The 18,692-nt window shown below is 44.1% G+C and overlaps 1 long non-coding RNA gene across 1 annotated transcript; it reads left to right on the forward strand.

Moving 5' to 3' along the window:
- The first annotated feature begins 1,660 nt into the window (after window positions 1–1,660).
- On the forward strand, window positions 1,661–14,723 carry LOC142494947 (uncharacterized). The gene is made up of 3 exons (XR_012801627.1): window positions 1,661–1,790; window positions 2,571–2,719; window positions 14,170–14,723. It is a non-coding gene; the product is annotated as an uncharacterized LOC142494947 (long non-coding RNA).
- The last annotated feature ends 3,969 nt before the right edge of the window (window positions 14,724–18,692 follow it).

Raw genomic sequence — 18,692 nt, forward strand, 5'->3', positions numbered from 1 at the left:
GCTGTGGTTATTGATCCTAGGGGCCCCAGTTTTTGGAGTCCGATGTCCAGGTGTGGCCCCGTTGCTGCACTAGTCCTATTCCCCCCAGGCATGATGAAATAAGCCTCTAAGTAAGGGGAGGAAATAGTGCTTAGGGAGAGAGATGCAGAGAGGAAACTGTCCCTTTAAGAACCAATTAACTATCTCTGCACAGGGAGGGGAAGAAAAACAGATTTTTAAAACCTGCTGTAATCTTCTCTTTTCTCCCCTTATTATTAAACTCTCTCTCTTACAAAAAACCACACCACAATATTGAAGGTCTTAAAGTAAGACACAGAGCTCCCAAAAATGCAAATGACAAAAGGAAATCAGGCTTAAATTTAGGTTAAATTAGAAGTATAACAAAACAACCAGGGGCAGGGGAGGTTAGAGGGTTTGAGACTGCAGTTTCCAGCCAGCCACAGTGAAGCTTTGCTGGGTTGAATCACTGCAGCCTCTGGGTGAAAACCAAAAACGGTTTTTAAACCTAAAAAAGAACCCAAAACCCTCTAAAAACTCACAGTATACTCCCCCACAGATCCACAGCAAAATATAACAAATAAAGAAAGAATAAAGCTGATTCCTTACCAAATGCCTGGGAGCTCTTCACACACGCTTCTGAGTGAGAAGCTGGAGATAGGTCAGGGGAAGAAGAGGAGGAGACAGCAGGGGCAGTCTGGGAAATGGCCTGTATGGCTTGGGAGGCGGAGACAGGGGAAAGCAGATAAGAAGCATCTGTGCGCGTGCCCCCTGTAAGCTGGGGGTGCGCACGCACAGGTTGCAACACTGACGCGGCCCGCACGGAGCAGGGGAAGACCGCAGGAGGAGGACGGAGCCAAGAGGAGGGGAACGCACGCAAGGCCTGTGCCCGCGCGATGGCTAGCAAGGGCAGGGAGGAGCATGCACGCGCGTCCTCCGTGGGCTGAGGGAACGCACGTACCGGACGCGTCACCAGGCACGCGGAACGCCGCGCCACGGGCACCACACGAGGAGGAGGCAATGGGACGGATGGCACCACGGGAGAAGGTAACGGAGCTACCGCGGGGGAGATGGAGCGGGGAGGATCAAGGCGAGGGTTAAGGGGACGCGTGGGTATGCGGGACCTGCGGGGGACGCGCTGTGGTAAGGGGAGAGAGATAGAAGGTGAAGGAGAGGAGTGAGAAGGAATAGGAAGGGTGACAGGAGATGGGAGAGAGGGACAATGAGAGGAAAGAATCTCCTGAGTCATCACAATTCTCCCAACAAGACCCTGAAAAAGGGCTGTGGTGGTGGTGGTGGAGGAGGAACCCTCCACCAAAAAAATCCTTTTGCTGTTTTGGATGAGAGTAAGATATAATTAACATCATGTTATTGGAAGATGCAATTTAATGAAAGCACTTCGACAACAAATTTCATTTTTATCTCTGGTCTATAATCCAAAAGTAAGGGCCCTTCTCATAATGGTTTTAATAATATGTGGTTTGAAATGTAGCATAATATCACCTGCAATTTGTACACTTGAACACCACGTATACTGAAATGTAGAAGGCTGTGTCAAAGGTCAGGTAGCCCGAAACGCATCAGAGTACTTCTCAGAGTGATATCTGTGTCCTGTGATGTGATGTCTGATATTCAATAAAGCTGTTATTTTTATACTGATCCAGCCACCGTCATATTTTTGCTTCATTCTACAAGCAGTGCACTGCCTGCACGCCCTCTTCTTGGACACAGCCTTCTAAACTCTATGCTGCAGCTGCACGTTGTATACAGGAGAAACGGGACTACTTGCAAGTGTGAGTACTTTCATTTGTTACTTAACAGTACTCCACTACCTTCTAGTCTGCCCCAGGGGAGTGATTGTTATATAGTATTGCTTATTGGGGTTCCCTGGTGCATTCATGTTGCACTGTGGGATCAACCCATGTATGTATCTTCTTTCATTCCTCCCCCTTATCGGAGCATCATACTGACTAGTTCTCAGCAAGTATACAAAAAGAAGAAAACACAGCGCACAACTCATAGTGAAATCAATATATTAAAAACTGATTACGTGAAGGTGGTAAAATATGCACGTGCAAAAAATCAATATAGTCAGGCAATACATGAATTTTGGCACATGTTACCAGCACGAATCCACATCTGGCCAGACTGCAAAGGTATGTAGAGTTCACCCACAGCTTGGGTGATGTGTTATAACCCCAGGCACCCTCTATCTTGTTCAGTCACTGATCCTCCGATTTGCCAGCCGTCTGAAACACCGTGGCTGTTTACTGCTCCGAATCCCTCACGGACTCACTTCCTGGTGTGACTTCACTCGAGCCGCGTCATCGGGTCTGTATGGAGGCTCCAAGGTTCAAACCGGCATAGAGAAGCAGGAGATCGTGTGTGCCAAAGTTCTTGAAATGTATAGCTTGTAGATTATTTCATAAATAGATGGAGGTATGAATATACCCCTTGCAGAACGCAATCTTCAATATCCTACGCATTCCGTTAAAAATAACTTCTTCAGTTATATATATATTTTATTTATCTAACAATTAGTAGTACGAATTATCACTCTTTTTTCACTTTAGTTCTCAGCAAGACCCATTATCCGAGCGTGGGAGGACTCCGAATCCGCACCAGCTGCCATAACGGCCACTGCTGCCAGCAGTGACGTCACATCCGGGACTTCACTTCCGTCTCCAACAAGGCGATTTACTCAAAGGGAAATTTTCATTTGGTAGGTGCCAGCATAGAAGTTTCATTTAAAAAATATTCAGAGCAATAAAATAGTGGAAATGCTGCTGCCATCACAAGGACTCCCACATGGGGAGCTGAAGAGTACATTGTTGTCACCCCAGCGTATTCCTTTTATGATTGGCTCCAACACTAGTTGAACCAGTTCTTGATACACACCATCTAGTCTAAAGAGTTATTTAAGAATGTATTGTCAAATACAATCAGTGGCGGGGCTTTAAACAATGAACATACAGTACTTGCCCATGTCCACCTAGGGATGGGACTCATTAATATGCAAGGCATTGTGATACAATGTAATTATAATACAGGGAATGTTCTAATACAGATGGGATATGTGCATCAGGACACATGTGACATTTGTAGAAAGGAGTCCCTGCCCTGAAGAGTTTACAACCCAGCATGGCAACCAAGAGGTTAACCCCCCTTACTAAAAGAAGGTTTCAGTTCAATCAATGCGGGCCTGTGTGATACAACATTACAGGCCCATTGCTTAAAGTGTCAATCAAATAATAAAAGAAATGTATTCTGTTTCATAATTAGCAATACCATTGTTTATATTTAACTAGCACGAAAGAGGAGCTGAGCAATTGCATGCAGCTCAATGTGTCAATGTGGAAGAAGCTCATCTCCATTGAAGAGCTTCACAGCTGATCGTATACATACTGTAAATACAAATATAAGATAAGTATCAGTTGTCTAAATTTAGCATAGGTTAAACTTGATGAACATACAGTATGTCTTTTTTCAACCTCGTCTACTACGTGACTATGTCGCTACTGTACTATGTACTGTAGCTGTCACATGCCTGACCAAAGTTGATGGAAAGGTCACTTCATTCTGTATCATTACAGAGTAACATTAACTAAGGCAATCCGTGTAGAGTACATACAGTATTCGTAGTGATGATAGGTATAAATCTGTAAACAGCAAATATACACGATACATCAGATAAGTGATATCACTCTCAAAAGGTATCAAGAGGACCGTCCCCTGTGGTATTTATCAATTTACCCTGAATGCAAGGCTGTAGGTACCATTAATTCTGGGGGTTACAGATAGGGAGTTATTGAGTTTTTTTTATAATCTGATTAAATAGGAAATGACATAATCCCCTCCTGCCAATGTAGCTAGTCGTAAAAATGTCTCTGAGAAGAAAAAGTGTCACATGGAGGACCGACCACACATCACTACAGGCCTGTCAGGTATCCGGAATCTCTCGCACATCAAAAGAGTATGAACTTCTGTATAAGAGTGTGGGGTTTGGACCCCAATGGAAAGATCTTTCTATGAGAGCATATTGTGTGCGTAGATCTCATCTTTTCTTTTCAAGACCCCTTAAAGGACTTGTTACAAGACATTCACTGATAATATATAGGTTTTCTGTTTCACTCCTTTATGGGTTTTAAAGTGTCTGACCCAATAAACTATATGTAATTGTATAATATATTTTCTGTAGCAAGTAGTGTATTAAATCTCAAATGTAATAAGTGTAGCACCCCTGTGGGAATACTACTTATCTAAGGGTCCTAGAGGGTTAACTGCAGGTATAGATATAGTGTATCGCCTCTATCCATCATAAGGGGTAGGATGACTAGGTAGAATCTAGCCACATGCACCTTCTAGAAGGTGCCCTGTGATGTCAGTTAAGAAATGATACTATTGGAATGCCATACACCTCCCCTAGTAGTCCTAGTGACTAGTGATGTCACTAGGGGTATATAAAGAGGGGATGAAACATTCTAATTTAGATCCCAGGAGGAGACCAAGATGGGGGACCTCGCTGTATATAATGTAAGTCCTGTTAATCTGTAACGATATGTTTTAGTATTAGGTCACTTTGTTGTTTTCCAGCTGGGGAAGTGTCACTCCTAAAGATTGGACCCCTCTATATGATCCTGAGCGTGTTCTACTCACAAGAGGGGATGGCAAGGTACTCCATAGAAGGTTCCTTAATAAGGGCATTAGAGTATCACCTTAGAATTACTAGGGGGGTAAGAATCTCCTTAGTTCTGTCAGGGTGATAGGGTGTAATTCCTTATGCAAGAGGGCACCCTGGCATGGTATCCCAGTGGAGGTGGGAACAGCCATCATCCAATCAATGGAGTGCCATAAACCGAGACAACAAGTGCAAGAGATGTGCATTTTTGGGGGATGCTGCATACTGTAAGCGCCCCATGGAAGAAGTTTGCATGTTCCTGTGAATAAAGTTAAAGAAAGTTCCTGTCGCCCTTTTATTAATGCTTACCATACCAGCCCTGCACGAATACCAGCACCCTGAAAACAAGGTAAAATGACCACTGGGCACCACCTGAACAGACATTAGATCGCTTTGGTGTGGCACTCTTCTGTTGGCCGGGGGAAGAGGTGTTACATAAGTAACGTCTTTGAGTTCTAATTAAACCTATTATCTTTTGAAGTCTGCCCGTGTTTTCAGACATGTTTTGCTAAATCAGGTTTTTTGTTTCATTTGGATATTTTCCTATTACAAATGGGACAGAGGAACACTGATGTGCAAGCCCTAAAATTAATCCTAGTGATGGCATCATAATTAGTATGTAGTATGCGTTTGGGCGGTGTTTGGGGTTTTTAAGAGTTTAGAGTACCCTACGGGTAGGTGAGTGAGACAACTGGGTGGAAAGTTATTGCTAACACCACACACACACAAACACACAAACACGAGTAACCCTATATGTGACAGTATGCATTAATATTTTAGTAGTAAAGAAACAGAGAAAATATCATATTTTAGCGAGGTCAAGGAGAAAGACGCAGCAAGATTTAGCAAAACGAAACTACGGGATTGGGGTTTGGGATCTATAGTAATGTGAACAGGTAGGAACATAGGGGCTTCATTTAGATGGGTTTATAAGCAGCTCAGTCTTTGACGTATAGACTTTTAAGCATCAAGCTGCCCCACTGAGTGAGATTGTTGTGAGGTAGTTGGAGATCTGGGACTGTACTGGACTTAACAGATCAAGAACATTTCTTCCTTGAGTCAAATACACTATGGTGGTCTTGTATCACTATTTCTTTTAGGCAGAACTGCTGCAGTGCTGTTTCCAAAAATATACCAAGTGTATCAAGGAAACAAAACCCAAATGGAAAGCAACATTGTTTCCCCCCCATTTTGATACATCCAGTTCACTTGTTGCCCCTGCATTGCACTGGTTTTGCCATGATACGTACGTTTTCAAGACGACTTTGATCTTCTGTAATCTGCGTAATCTTGGAAGTAATTTCCCTAAATGTATTTTGGTCCCAAAATATATTTCAGTTTTCAAATGACAATACCGAACACGTGAAATACAAACAGAGTAACCATTCACTTCTCTACGATCAGTTTCTCCTCTTCTGATATGAAATAAAACAAATCTGTCATGACTGGCGGGAAGATGATTACTGCCACAGACCGGTTCTTTTCCATTTCTGACATGAAGTTGACCAGTTCTTCTAGGACTTCAACTTCACACGCATTGAAATGGAATGGAAATGAAACAATATTAGTTGATCTGGTTGTGTTTAACAGTTCCCTCCAACCTTTTATCTCTTAGATCAGTGGTTCCCAAACTTTTTCGGTTCAAGGCTCCCTAAGGCGATCAGGATTTTTTCAAGGCTCCCAAAGTAAAAACAAAGTTGTATATACATACCTAACAGTTGCAGTGCGCAGTTGGTGTCTCTCTCAGACACACACACTCTCACGCTCTCAGACACACACTCTCTCACTCTCTCAGACACCCCCTCTCTCACTCTCTCAGACACCTCCTCTCTCATTCTCTCAGACACCCCTCTCTCAGACACCCCCTCTCTCACTCTCTCACACACCCCCTCTCTCACTCTCTCAGACACCCCCTCTCTCACCCACTCTCACAGACACACAGACACACAGACACACAGACACACAGACAATCTCACATACAGCAAGGGGGGTGAATCGGAGCCAAGGGTGGAAATCAGAACAAAGGGCGGGGAATCGAAATGGGCAGTGGGGGGGGGGGGGGCGGGGAGAATCGGAGCAGGGGGGGGGGGGATCGGAGCAGGGGGGCAAGGGGGCAAGGGGGAAGCAAGAAAGGCATGGTGCAGTGCTCACCACGTGCTCCGTGCAGGAAGGAGCGGGCCTCGCTTTGCAAGCTCGTATAGAGCATGATGCGGGCCCCAAAAAAATCCTGGCAGCGAGCAAACACGCGCCAGCCAATCAGGAGAGGGGGGAGGTTTTTTTTTCTTTTGCAGAGACGCACGCGCTGCTTGGTGCATCGCAAGCACGCTAAATCCTGTCACCCCGTGGTGACCGGGTGACGGGATTTATCGAGGGGCACGGCCGGACCCCCTAACTCACAGGGCCCGGGACGCCAGTACCATCTGTCATACACATATATATATATATATATATACATATATATACATACACACACACACACACACACACACACAAAAAAAGAACAGAGAGCGCACGCCCCATAGCGTAAGATTGTATGATTTATAAAAATAGGGATGGGAAAGGAGGGATTAAAAACACTCACAAAGGTCGTAATAATTCAGGCAATTTGTGATTAAATCACCACCAGCGAGGTAAGCAGCGTCCTGGATCACATCAACAGTCCAAAGAAAGTTCCTGCTGGATCACCATTAAAAGTTCATCCTCTGGTATATGTCACAGATGGAATTCTGCGTATGGGCTTGCAGTGCAGCTTGCGAGTAGAACGGCCTCAATACAGCTCCCTGCACGCTCCGGCCGTGAAGCGTGCACTTGCGTGATGACGTAGTGCCGTGATCAGTATACCCTGACGCGTTTCATCACAGCTTATGCGACTTTATCAAAGGTATACACACACACACACACACTTACAAATTCCCCACACACCCCCAATACATTTAAAAATTACCCCCACACCCCAAATACATTTAAAAATTACCCCCACACCCCCAATACATTTAAAAATTACCCCCACACCCCAAATACATTTAAAAATTACCCCCACACCCCAAATACATTTAAAAATTACCCCCACACCCCAAATACATTTAAAAATTACCCCCAATAAATTTAAAAATTACCCCCACACCCCCAATACATATATATATATATATATTTACCTTGGGGATGATGCTGGGGGGGCAATGCTGCGGGGGGGGGAGGGTGTGGTGGGACAGCCCAGTGCTGCATGGGACGGTGGCTGCGTGGGGTGGCTGAACGGCCCTGTCCCTGCACATGTCAGTGCTGCGGGGGCCTGTGCCACGTTGGGGGAGGGCCGGTGTGCTGCGGGGGGGGGAAGGGGGGGTTAGTGCTGCTGGGAAACATCTGACTCCCGGTGCTGCTCCTCCAGCGCGCGCCGGGTCTCCCTCTCGCACCGGAAGCTAACCCAACCTACTTCCGGCGCTGACAACAGGGAGACCCGGCGCTGACAACAGGGAGACCCGGCGCTGACAACAGGGAGACCCGGCGCTGACAACAGGGAGACCCGGCGCTGACAACAGGGAGACCCGGCGCTGACAGCAGGGAGACCCGGCGCTGACAACAGGGAGACCCGGCGCTGACAACAGGGAGTTCGGCGTTTTTTTTTTTTTTTCATTTACTGGCCCTTGTTCCCCGCAGCTGGCGGCTCTGATCGCGGCGCCCCTCTAGCCGAGCCACGGCGCACCAGGGCACCGCAGCGCACAGTTTGGGAACCACTGTCTTAGATAATAAATAAGTACACTCTAACTTCCTTTGCGGTTTCAATGTAACCCTGACAGGCATATCAGCTGTCACTGATTTTCTAAGAGTCTCAATTTATTTGTCTATCAAATGTGTCATAGATTTTAATAGAATCTCACACTGCTTTTGCCATAAAATTATTTTTTGTACCTTTTTTTTTTTTCCATTAAGTGTAACACTTTTAACAAAGTGTAAAATTGACAATGGTCTTAGGTCATAACATTTGGTAATGACTACATTTAATTAAATAAAACTTTGTTAGAATATTATTACTGTGGATAATATTGATCTATGGTATTTATTTTAGGTTGCATTTAAAATTGGCATACCAATTACATTGCATTATTAAGCTATTGTATTTTTCACACTAGGCCTTTTCCTCTTTTCCCTTCATTAAGCAACAGACATGAACAATATATAACCCAAAATATAAAACATTACAAGCTACGGAAAAAAAATAATTATATTGACTATCAAACGAAGTAGCGGACAATTGGACAGAGAAATAAAATAAAACATGTTGATCCAGAGTCCTGAAATATAAGAGATTTCTTTCCTTGGAGGTGGACATCACTGCTATCAGAGAATATGTGGGTGCATGGGAGATCCAACCCCCAACTAACATGTGGCTGGAGATATGAAGGTGCTGGCAAGTATTTATTTCACCTTCTATACATTTGTTGCTTGACTTGTTATTAATTGTATTTACAGGTGTGTTCCAGGCAGCCTCACACACTTCATCACTTTCTCCATGAGATGGCAGACCGCGTTGCATGTGAAAGTGGTGACAGGCGGACGGGTCGTCATTCTTATATTGCTATAACACACAGAGTGCATCTACATATCCCAAGTCTGTTCTTTTAAACGTCTGACAGCATTTTAAATGCAGATTATGTCTTCAGATTGTGGCCGTGTACATGCAAATGAGGATACGTGGGGGATTCATGAAGCTCATATAACGTGAACTAAGTGTTAGCTGCCATTGAATTAAATGGCAATTAATGCCAATCAAACGCCTCTATCTCTTATCTGAGGGTGAATACCCCGTAAACTTCAGCCTGCTGCATTGCACAGTTTGTACAATCTAGCATTGAATTAGAAAGTACTGAGCAAATCGACCCACGCATAATTATCAAGCTCAGATTAAATCACCTATACCTTTAAAAATAAAAGTAAATTGGGGAGTGCATGTGCGTTTTTTTAAGGAGATGGCAACTTAAGGACAGAGCTCCACAGCAACTCAGGCTAATAAAGCTACTATAAGCACATTTTTGAGCTCCCATCTACTCGCAAGCTATTAAATCTCCTAACACCCAATGCTGGGATGGCCCCAAAACAACAAAAAAAGAAAATGCAAGACGAATCGGCTGAGTTTTTTTTCCGAAACATGAGTACTCCTTCTGCACGTGGCCGCGGACTTTCAATCTCGTGCTCCTCGGAAACGAGAACCCAAAACTCAACGAAGAACGATATAGAAGAGCTCTTCCATAGTATAAAATCCCTTCTACAAGCTACAAAGTGCCCTCGTTGAAATAAGACAAGATGTAACAACACTGGGAGAAAGTACCAGCACAGTGAGAAAAAAAAAACTAGACGATACCATCTCCGCTCAACACAAGATGGAGCTGGAGATATAAAATGTGAAAAGCCAGCTTTCAGAGGTAACAGAGCACCAAGAAGACTCAGAGAATACAGACCACCACTGAAACAACCTTCGGATACGACGCATACCGGAGTCGGTGTCAGACCTGGAAGACACTCAAAGGATGGGTCACCCAGACTGCACCAGGCTACATGGAAGAAGTATTTGTGCTAGACAGATGTCACGGGGCTTTGAGGCCCAAGTTTCAAATAAATGAAAATCCTTGGAACGTGGTTATCTGCTTTCATTACTATAGAACCAAGGAGGCAATCTACGCATCAATAGGAAATATGAAAGCCATATGCTATGAAAATTTTAAGCTGCAGGTTCACAGATCTAGAACCTTCCACACTGGCACGCAGGCGCAGCATGAGATCAGTGACCACCACCCTACGAGACCACAACATCAGATATCGCTGGATCTTCCCTGGTAAGATACTATGCTGAATTTAGACGACAGATACTTTATATATTTGTACTTACAGTATATTGATCCAGAGGAAGGCAAACAAAAAACCCCAGTGAAATATCATCTAATGATATCTCATAAGGGGAAAAATAAATTCCTTCTTGACTCCAAATATTGGCAATCAGATTTCTCTCTAGATCAACATCCTTCCCATGTTTACTTATTAGGTATATCCCTGTATCCATCTAAAAAGATGTCCAATTCTTTTTTGAAGATATCTATTGTATCTGCCATCACAGTCTTCATGGGTAATGAATTCCACATTTTAACTGCACTTACTGTAAAGAAACATTTCCTTTGTTGCTGGTGAAATCTCCTTGCCTCCAACCTTAAGGAATGACCTGACCATGTGTCGTTTGTACTGCCCTTGGGATGAATAGTTCTTTTGAAAGCTCCTTGTATTGTCACCAAATATATTTGTATATAGTTATCATATCCCCTCTTAGATGCCGCTTTTCTAATGTAAACAAAGCTAAATCTAATCTAGCAAGCCTCTCCTCATAAGTAAGATTATCTATCCCCTTTATTAATTTTGTTGCTTTTCTCTGCACTTTCTCTAGTTCCATAATGTCTTTCCTATGGAATTGGCCCAAAATTGTACTCCATATTCAAGGTGTGGTCTTACTAATACTTTATAAAAGGGGCATAGTTATGTTTACTTCACTTCCATCAATTGCCCGTTTAATGCAAGATAAGATCTTGTTTGCCTTTGCAGCTACTGCATGACTTTGGGCAATATTGCTAAGCCTGCTGTTTCCCAAGCACTCCTACATCCTTCTCCATCAAGGATTCTGCTAATGTATCCCCATTTAATTTGTAATTTGCCTGTTTATTCTTGTTTCCCAAATGCATAACCTTATATTTATCTGTATTAAATCTCATCTGCCTTTTATCTGCCCAAGTTTCTAGTCTATTCAAGTCCTTCTGGAGAGAAATTCCATCCTGCTCTGATCTGCTAGATTACACAATGTAGTGTCATCAGCTAAGATTGAGATTTTGCTCTCTATGCAAACCTCAAGGTCATTAATAAACAAGTTAAAAAGCGGGGGTCACAGTACCGATCCCTGAGGTACTTCACTCACAACTTTAGCCCAACCTGAAAAAAAGTTCAATTTATTGCAACTCTCTGTTGTCTATCCTTCAACCCGTTTTCAATCCAGGTGGAAATATTTTTACGAAGTCCAATTTGCTTTATTTTGTACACTAACCTCAATGAAGAACAAGACAGAGAAGACTGGGAAGATATTTTTGAGGCAGTAACCAGTAGCTCCACGTGCGTAACCAATAGGGAAAATACATACAAGATAATGGTCAGATAGTACAAGAAACCCCAGTCAATCGTTTAAAATATCCCAGGATACTCCCCGCTGTGTCCAAAAGTCTGTGGAGACAGAGACACATTTATCCATATGTGGTGGACATTCCCCCCTTTGTGAGGAAGTAGGAGAATGGTCCCAACAAATTCTGTCGACAGACTTACCTTTAGACCCCTGGCTCTTCCTCCTACATTGACCTCACCCAGACCTGACTAGAGCCAAAAAGAAAATGCTCTCTCACATCGTTATAGCGACAAGATGCACAATAGCCACAGTATGGAACAAGAGAAGGGTCCAGTCACTCTCCTCCATTAATACTAGTCTGTGTTGTGTGTCAAATGTAAAAATTGATAAGCCTCCTTAACGATTCCAGAAGGTGTGGCAGCCCTGGTTACGTACCACAGTCATTCCAGGCCTTAACCTCTTCACACTACTACTCTGAATGGCAGACCCATAAGCTTTAATCAAAACTCTGGACTCAGACATATCAGATCAGAGTCACCTTATGGGCACCCAATACGAGACATTACAAAGTAGTCCAAAACCTTATGAAGGCTTTGGGTATACGTGGCACACTTATAACCCTATGGTAGCTTATGATTAATCTTTATAGGTTGACCCAAAGTATTTAGCTACACAATGGAATGTATACAACAATAATTGTATGATTCCCAGCACTCAGAATAAATTAGAGAACGACACTAGCTTTATGCCAAAAAGAGAAAAATATATATTGTATGCAAAATCAGATGCTATACATACTGTTAAATTCTTGAACAATATAGAAACAGTGTATATACACAAATGGACCAGAACTACAAGGAGAGGGAGGGGGTTGGGGAAGGGTAAGGGATAACACTGTCCCTGAGTTTTCTGGTCCATGCTGACGGTTCCTGAGACAGACGATCAGCACGGACCCAGAAACCCAGCGACGTGTATTGTAGCCACTTTATAGTCATTTACGTGGAACTTGTGAAACATTTACGTTTGAAACGTCTCTAATGGCTTTGACTGTCCCTGACACTGGGGTCTCGTTGCTGAGCGAGTGAATTCAGACAAGCATCTCTTGCCAACAAACATTGCTTTGGCTACAGTGTCATGCCAGCCTGGGGTGCTCAGAGTTAATTCCATCTTACAGTATATTGCAGTTGATCTGGTTTTTCATGTTTGCATGTTGTAGCTCATCAGTCATAATGTACTTCTGATACGGAGTGGTTAGTGTGTTTCTGTGCTTGTGCTATTCTGAGTAAGTCAGTACAGATTCATTAGTTGACACATTCAAGTCCTCAGTACATTTACAGGGAAGTACCGCAGGCCCCTTAGATCTGTGGGAATGGGCCTGAAAAATGGGCATTCCACCCCGAAACATTGCCCCCCTTATCCTATCAAATTCCTCTTGCCCACTGTTGTCTTATATTCCCTTTTCCTTCCTCCCACCCCCCCCCCCTTTTTCCCCACTGTCCTTGTGTCATCCCTTACCCTCCCCCAGCCCCCTTCCTCTCCTTGTAGTTCTGGTCCTTTTGTGTATTTACACTGTTTCTATATTGTTCCAGAATTTAACAGTATGTATAGCATCTGATTTTGCATATAATATATATTTATCTCTTTTTGGCATAAACCTAGTGTCGTACTTTCATTTATTCAGAGTGCTGGGAATCCTCCAATCCATTTATAACTTTGATAGGCGGGTTAGGGTCCCTTCATTATTCCCGTGCACCTATTTCGCACCTCCCCTACTCCCATTCGCTGGAGTGCTGCCTATACCCCATAGTTTTTGCATACAACAATAATGTTTGTAGTTATATGTTAACAGATACACAAATATATATTTCCCCCTTGGTTGGAAGCAGGGGGTCTCCAGAGCTGAACTGCATTATTTGCAGCTCCCAGCACCCCCTGCTCCCCGAGATACTTACATCTGAAGGTGATGCTGGTATCCCTCTTCTGTTTAAAGGTCTGCAATCACTTGGGCCAATAGGAAGCCGCAAGGGATGACGTCATGGCTTCCTATTGGCCCATTGGACCTTTAAGTAGTCATCTTCTGTGCCCAGCCAGTACTGCTACCGACAATCCCTTCAGATGGGCATATCTGAGGAAACAGAGGGTCCCCACACTTAAAATGAATGCGGTTCAGCTCCAGAGACCCCCTGCTTCAAACCTACTGAATAAATACAAAATACCAAGAGGTAATGCTTCTTTAAGCTTGACTCCTAGCTCCACTTGTGCAGCTGGTGGTCGGCTTAAAGATATAGGAATTTATGCAAGTTAAAGCAATCCACCTTGCCCTCCCACCCTTTTGTTTTCTACATAGGTGGGAAGCAGCTAAAGCACCGGGGACCCATGTTTCCCATGATACTTACCCGAGTTGGTGGTGCCGGTTACGTCCTGGTATTCAAATCCTCAGCGCCACGTGAGCCGATGGATGAGGTTGCAGCTTCCAATTGACCCAAGTAACGTGGGAGATTAAACGCCATTTTGTTTCCCCCGGGACTACTTCCTCACAATTCCCTTTAGCCGGCCACCCATCCAGCTTCAGATAACGAGCTCTTGCTTCAGCACTCCTCTTTCTTTGGAATATGCTTCACTCCTGTACCTTTTGAATCCCTTTGTATATACGAGGTAAAGAAAAAAAAAAGTGAAAGAATGTTATGAACTGTAACACCCAAAGTGTAATCTATATCGTAACATGTCTCAGTGAAAAGATGGACATTGGCAAAAAGAAAATACAATTACAAAAAAAACAAAAACAGGATTGCTGAACATAAAAAAGCAATGAGGAATAAAATGCAAAAATATTTCCATAAGGTAAGCCATGGCCCATTTAAAGATGTAAAGCATTTTGGCCTAAGCAGGTGGCAATAAAGTATTGAAGCTAATTAACACAGAATTAAAGTGGATTAATACATTCATTGTTTGTACTGCTTTTAAGAAATATATATTTAATTTTTTTTCTTACTTGAACTAGGGGGTACCCACAAAGCAGTGGCAGGGTCCCCTGACCTCTGAGAACCCCCTGGTTTCTTGCTCTGGCATTGGGTATATTATATGCCCACCTGACACAAAATGGCGGCGCAGTCAAAGCTCGGCCCGGCAGACAATGTTGGTAGCATTTTTGTGTCAAAACTGGCACAAAAAAAATGCAAATATCTGTGGGACCAGGCAGTCTCAGGATGCCACAGGTCCACAGAGCCAGGGTTTTAGGGTTAGCAAGCATCCTGTATATACGGGATTAATGTTTTTTTTACGCCCCCTGTCCCATTGTCCCGGAAACTCATGTCGGGACAGCTAAGTGTCCCGTATTCTCGGAGTAGTCAGCGGCCAGAGGTTCAAGATGGCAGGCGATGGCCCCTGTACCAGGAAATGGAGGACAATTGATGTGGGGGGACGGGGGTGGGGCATTGAGAGATGGGCGAGAGACGAATTGGGGGGGAGGGCAGATGAATTGGCGGAGGTGGGATAGTGGTGAGAGATTAATTGGGGGTTGGGAGAGGGTGAAAGATGGAGTGGAGGTTGGGAGGGGTTGAGAGATGGATTGGGGGGCTGAGAGATGGATTGGGGGGTGGGGGAGCTGAGAGATGGATTGGGGGTGAGAGGGGTGAGAGATGGATTGGGAGGGGGTGAGAGATGGATTGGCAGCGGGTGAGAGATGGATTGGGAGCGGGTGAGAGATGGATTGGCAGCGGGTGAGAGATGGATTGGGAGCGGGTGAGAGATGGATTGGGAGGGGGTGAGAGATGGATTGGGAGGGGGTGAGAGATGGATTGGGAGGGGGTGAGAGATGGATTTGGAGCGGGTGAGAGATGGATTGGGAGCGGGTGAGAGATGGATTGGGAGGGGGTGAGAGATGGATTGGGAGCCGGTGAAAGATGGATTGGGAGGGGGTGAGAGATGAATTGGGAGGGGGTGAGAGATGGATTGGGAGGGGGTGAGAGATAGATTGGGAGGGGGTGAGAGATGGATTGGGAGGGGGTGAGAGATGGATTGGGAGGGGGTGAGAGATGGATTGGGAGGGGGTGAGAGATGGATTGGGAGGGGGTGAGAGATGGATTGGGAGGGGGTGAGAGATGGATTGGGAGCGGGTGAGAGATGGATTGGGAGCGGGTGAGAGATGGATTGGGAGGGGGTGAGAGATGGATTGGGAGGCGGTGAGAGATTGATTGGGAGGGGGTGAGAGATGGATTGGGAGGGGGTGAGAGATGGATTGAGAGGGAGGTGAGAGATGGATTGGGAGAGGGTGAGAGATGGATTGAGAGGGAGGTGACAGACTAATTTTGAGATTGTTACATGCCGTTTTTTTTCTGAATGAGTTAATAGATGTAATAGTATTGTGTCTATCCTTTTTGACGGTCAGTCATTAACTCATTATAATGTCGCACTTTCTGAATGGATTTCGGTGCCCTATATTGTAAAAACATATGTGTAAACCCTACTCAGAGCTAAACATAGCACAGTTTACCTCCGGAGGGCCCACAGTTGCCATACTGTAAAAAAAGAGAATTAGCACAGATGGGACTGCTGTTTTAAGGATGAATCATTCTTAAAGGAATTTGTTTTTGCTACATGAGACTGTACCCATGTACCCATGTACTATGTGCAAAATGTTTTTAAAAAATCTGCAAACAGCAAAATTTGAAGAAAAAAAAAGTTTACAGAAAAGAAAATGGTGAGCGGGGTCACTTTCGCATGTGACCTAGTTTTAAGCAAAATAAAACAAAGAATGAAAATGTGGCTAAAATGGCAAAAACACGCCGTGCATGCAACATTTCTAAATTTTGCGCCTTTTCTTCATGAAAACCCCCCCCCCTGCAAAAAAGACACAATTTTGCAAAATTAACACAAAATTGTGGCAAAGTAATGTGTGGCAAACCTCCTCGCGACAACAGTGTTATTTACTTGTATTTAACAGAGACAAACTTTCCCTTCTTCTCCCTGTTGGGTTCTGCTACTAACTTCGATCCCTCAAAGTACCAACATGTGTTTCCCAGACCTAAAGAAATGGCCAAAAATAGTAATCAAAGCGAAAAATTCTTATTGGATAATTAGAGATATACACGAATACAAAATATCTCCCTGGGTGCCTGGTAACTAGTTATGACTTACCTTAGCACAAGCACAATATATGTCATTGTATGTAACAACTTATTGTATTTCGCGATATGTGATATTTACCTCCTAACTCATCTTGTCAAAAATATTCTATTTTTAATATGTATTCATGTATTTCTCTAATTATCCGATAAGAATTTTTTGCTTTAATTTCTTGAGTGCGGGGGAACACATTGTTGCTGTGTCTGATTTGAATGGGGGAACTTATACCAGCAGAGCAGACCTGACGGACGCGTCAGTGGAGGGGACATGAACCACACAGATGCACCCTATGCTGAGATACCACAAGAGTGTTCACATTCAGTGCTCTTATTGCACTGATGTCTTGTAAGTACATTTTTATATTTTCTTGCCAAGTAAAACTAAGGCCTCGTTCAGGGTGCCAGAGGCAGGAGTTGGAGGGCGGGCGTTCGCGTGTGCGAGCGGCAGTCTGCTGGGCGATGTGTGCACATCCTCCCCAGCAGACTTTTTCAGGAGTTGAGGAGGCGGGGAGGGGGCGGGGCTACAGACAGCAGCTTAGGGATCGGTGTTGCTGTCTTGAAATCATTCTCAAGAATGATTTCATTGGTTGCCGAGGTCCCAGTGACGCTGCTGCAGCTTCAAAAAACATCTAGGGTTGTTATTGAAACTGTAGCCAGCGTCAACTCCGAACTTCGGAGACAGGGCAGCTGCTACCCTGACAACCACAATTCATTTGAATACATTGTTTCGGACGGCCGCTCGCACGTAAGCACGCCCTCCCTCCCTCCGAAGCCAGCACCCTGAACGAGGCCTAACATACTATACTATGAGGTGTGCGCTTTGTTCTTGGTTTTTTTTTCTATTCTGATTTGAATAGGCCTGTGGTTGGAGGGACCCCATTCCCTGTGCAGCTCTATTTGTCATCTACATATCATCATTTCTCAATCGGACTGTTGTGCTGACAGCATATTAACTATTTATAACTTGGATCCTTTTCTCACAACTTCCTTACAGTCTGTGTAACATGCGGCAGCAAGAATCACCTTTCACTTTTCAGTTTCACTTTCCTAGAATAGACGCCTCTTCCCCACTCCATTGTATCCATTTCCCGGCTGCATTCCATGGCGGCTACACGCAGTCATTATGCCATAACCCTTCCCCCCCTCCCCCTCCTCGCCTTCATGACTCATCTGAAAAACCAACTTCTTGATTAAACATTTCTAGAGCCTAGACTCAGATTATCTACTTTTGCACTTGCCAACCCAGGCAGCAAGCTTACAACTAAATCTACTTCCTTTACGGGTGCTAGGCAGGGTGCTTTGGACAGTATGCCCCACAGTTAGGTTTATTTCCTCGCCCCCTCATCTCATAGTGCAGTGTGTTACATTTGTTTTTACAGATGCACTGATTTTCAATTTTTTAAATGTAATATTCACCTCTGTGCCTTATTTTCTAATGACTACTAAAATCAATGAAACTCTCTTTTCTTAGTTTATGGCTTTGCCGACCACCCCTTTTAAGTTTCAAAAATTGCACTACAGGCTCTGCAGATTCCTCTGCAACATACCCCTTAGGCCCATATTCACTAACAGGCACTACGGATTCTTTTTCTGAATGCAAATTGTACTTTATGTTTCATTAACCTATTTTCTTTTTATATTGCTGTAGCCCATGCCCCCCCCCCCTCCTCCACTGGGAGATTACACTGCTGCTACATGGTGTGTGGTGCATACCTGTTGGCTTACAGTTGATCTGAGTCTCCCGCAT

Source organism: Ascaphus truei, chromosome 5 (genome assembly GCF_040206685.1).
Source record: "Ascaphus truei isolate aAscTru1 chromosome 5, aAscTru1.hap1, whole genome shotgun sequence".
Taxonomy (NCBI): Eukaryota; Metazoa; Chordata; class Amphibia; order Anura; family Ascaphidae; genus Ascaphus; species Ascaphus truei.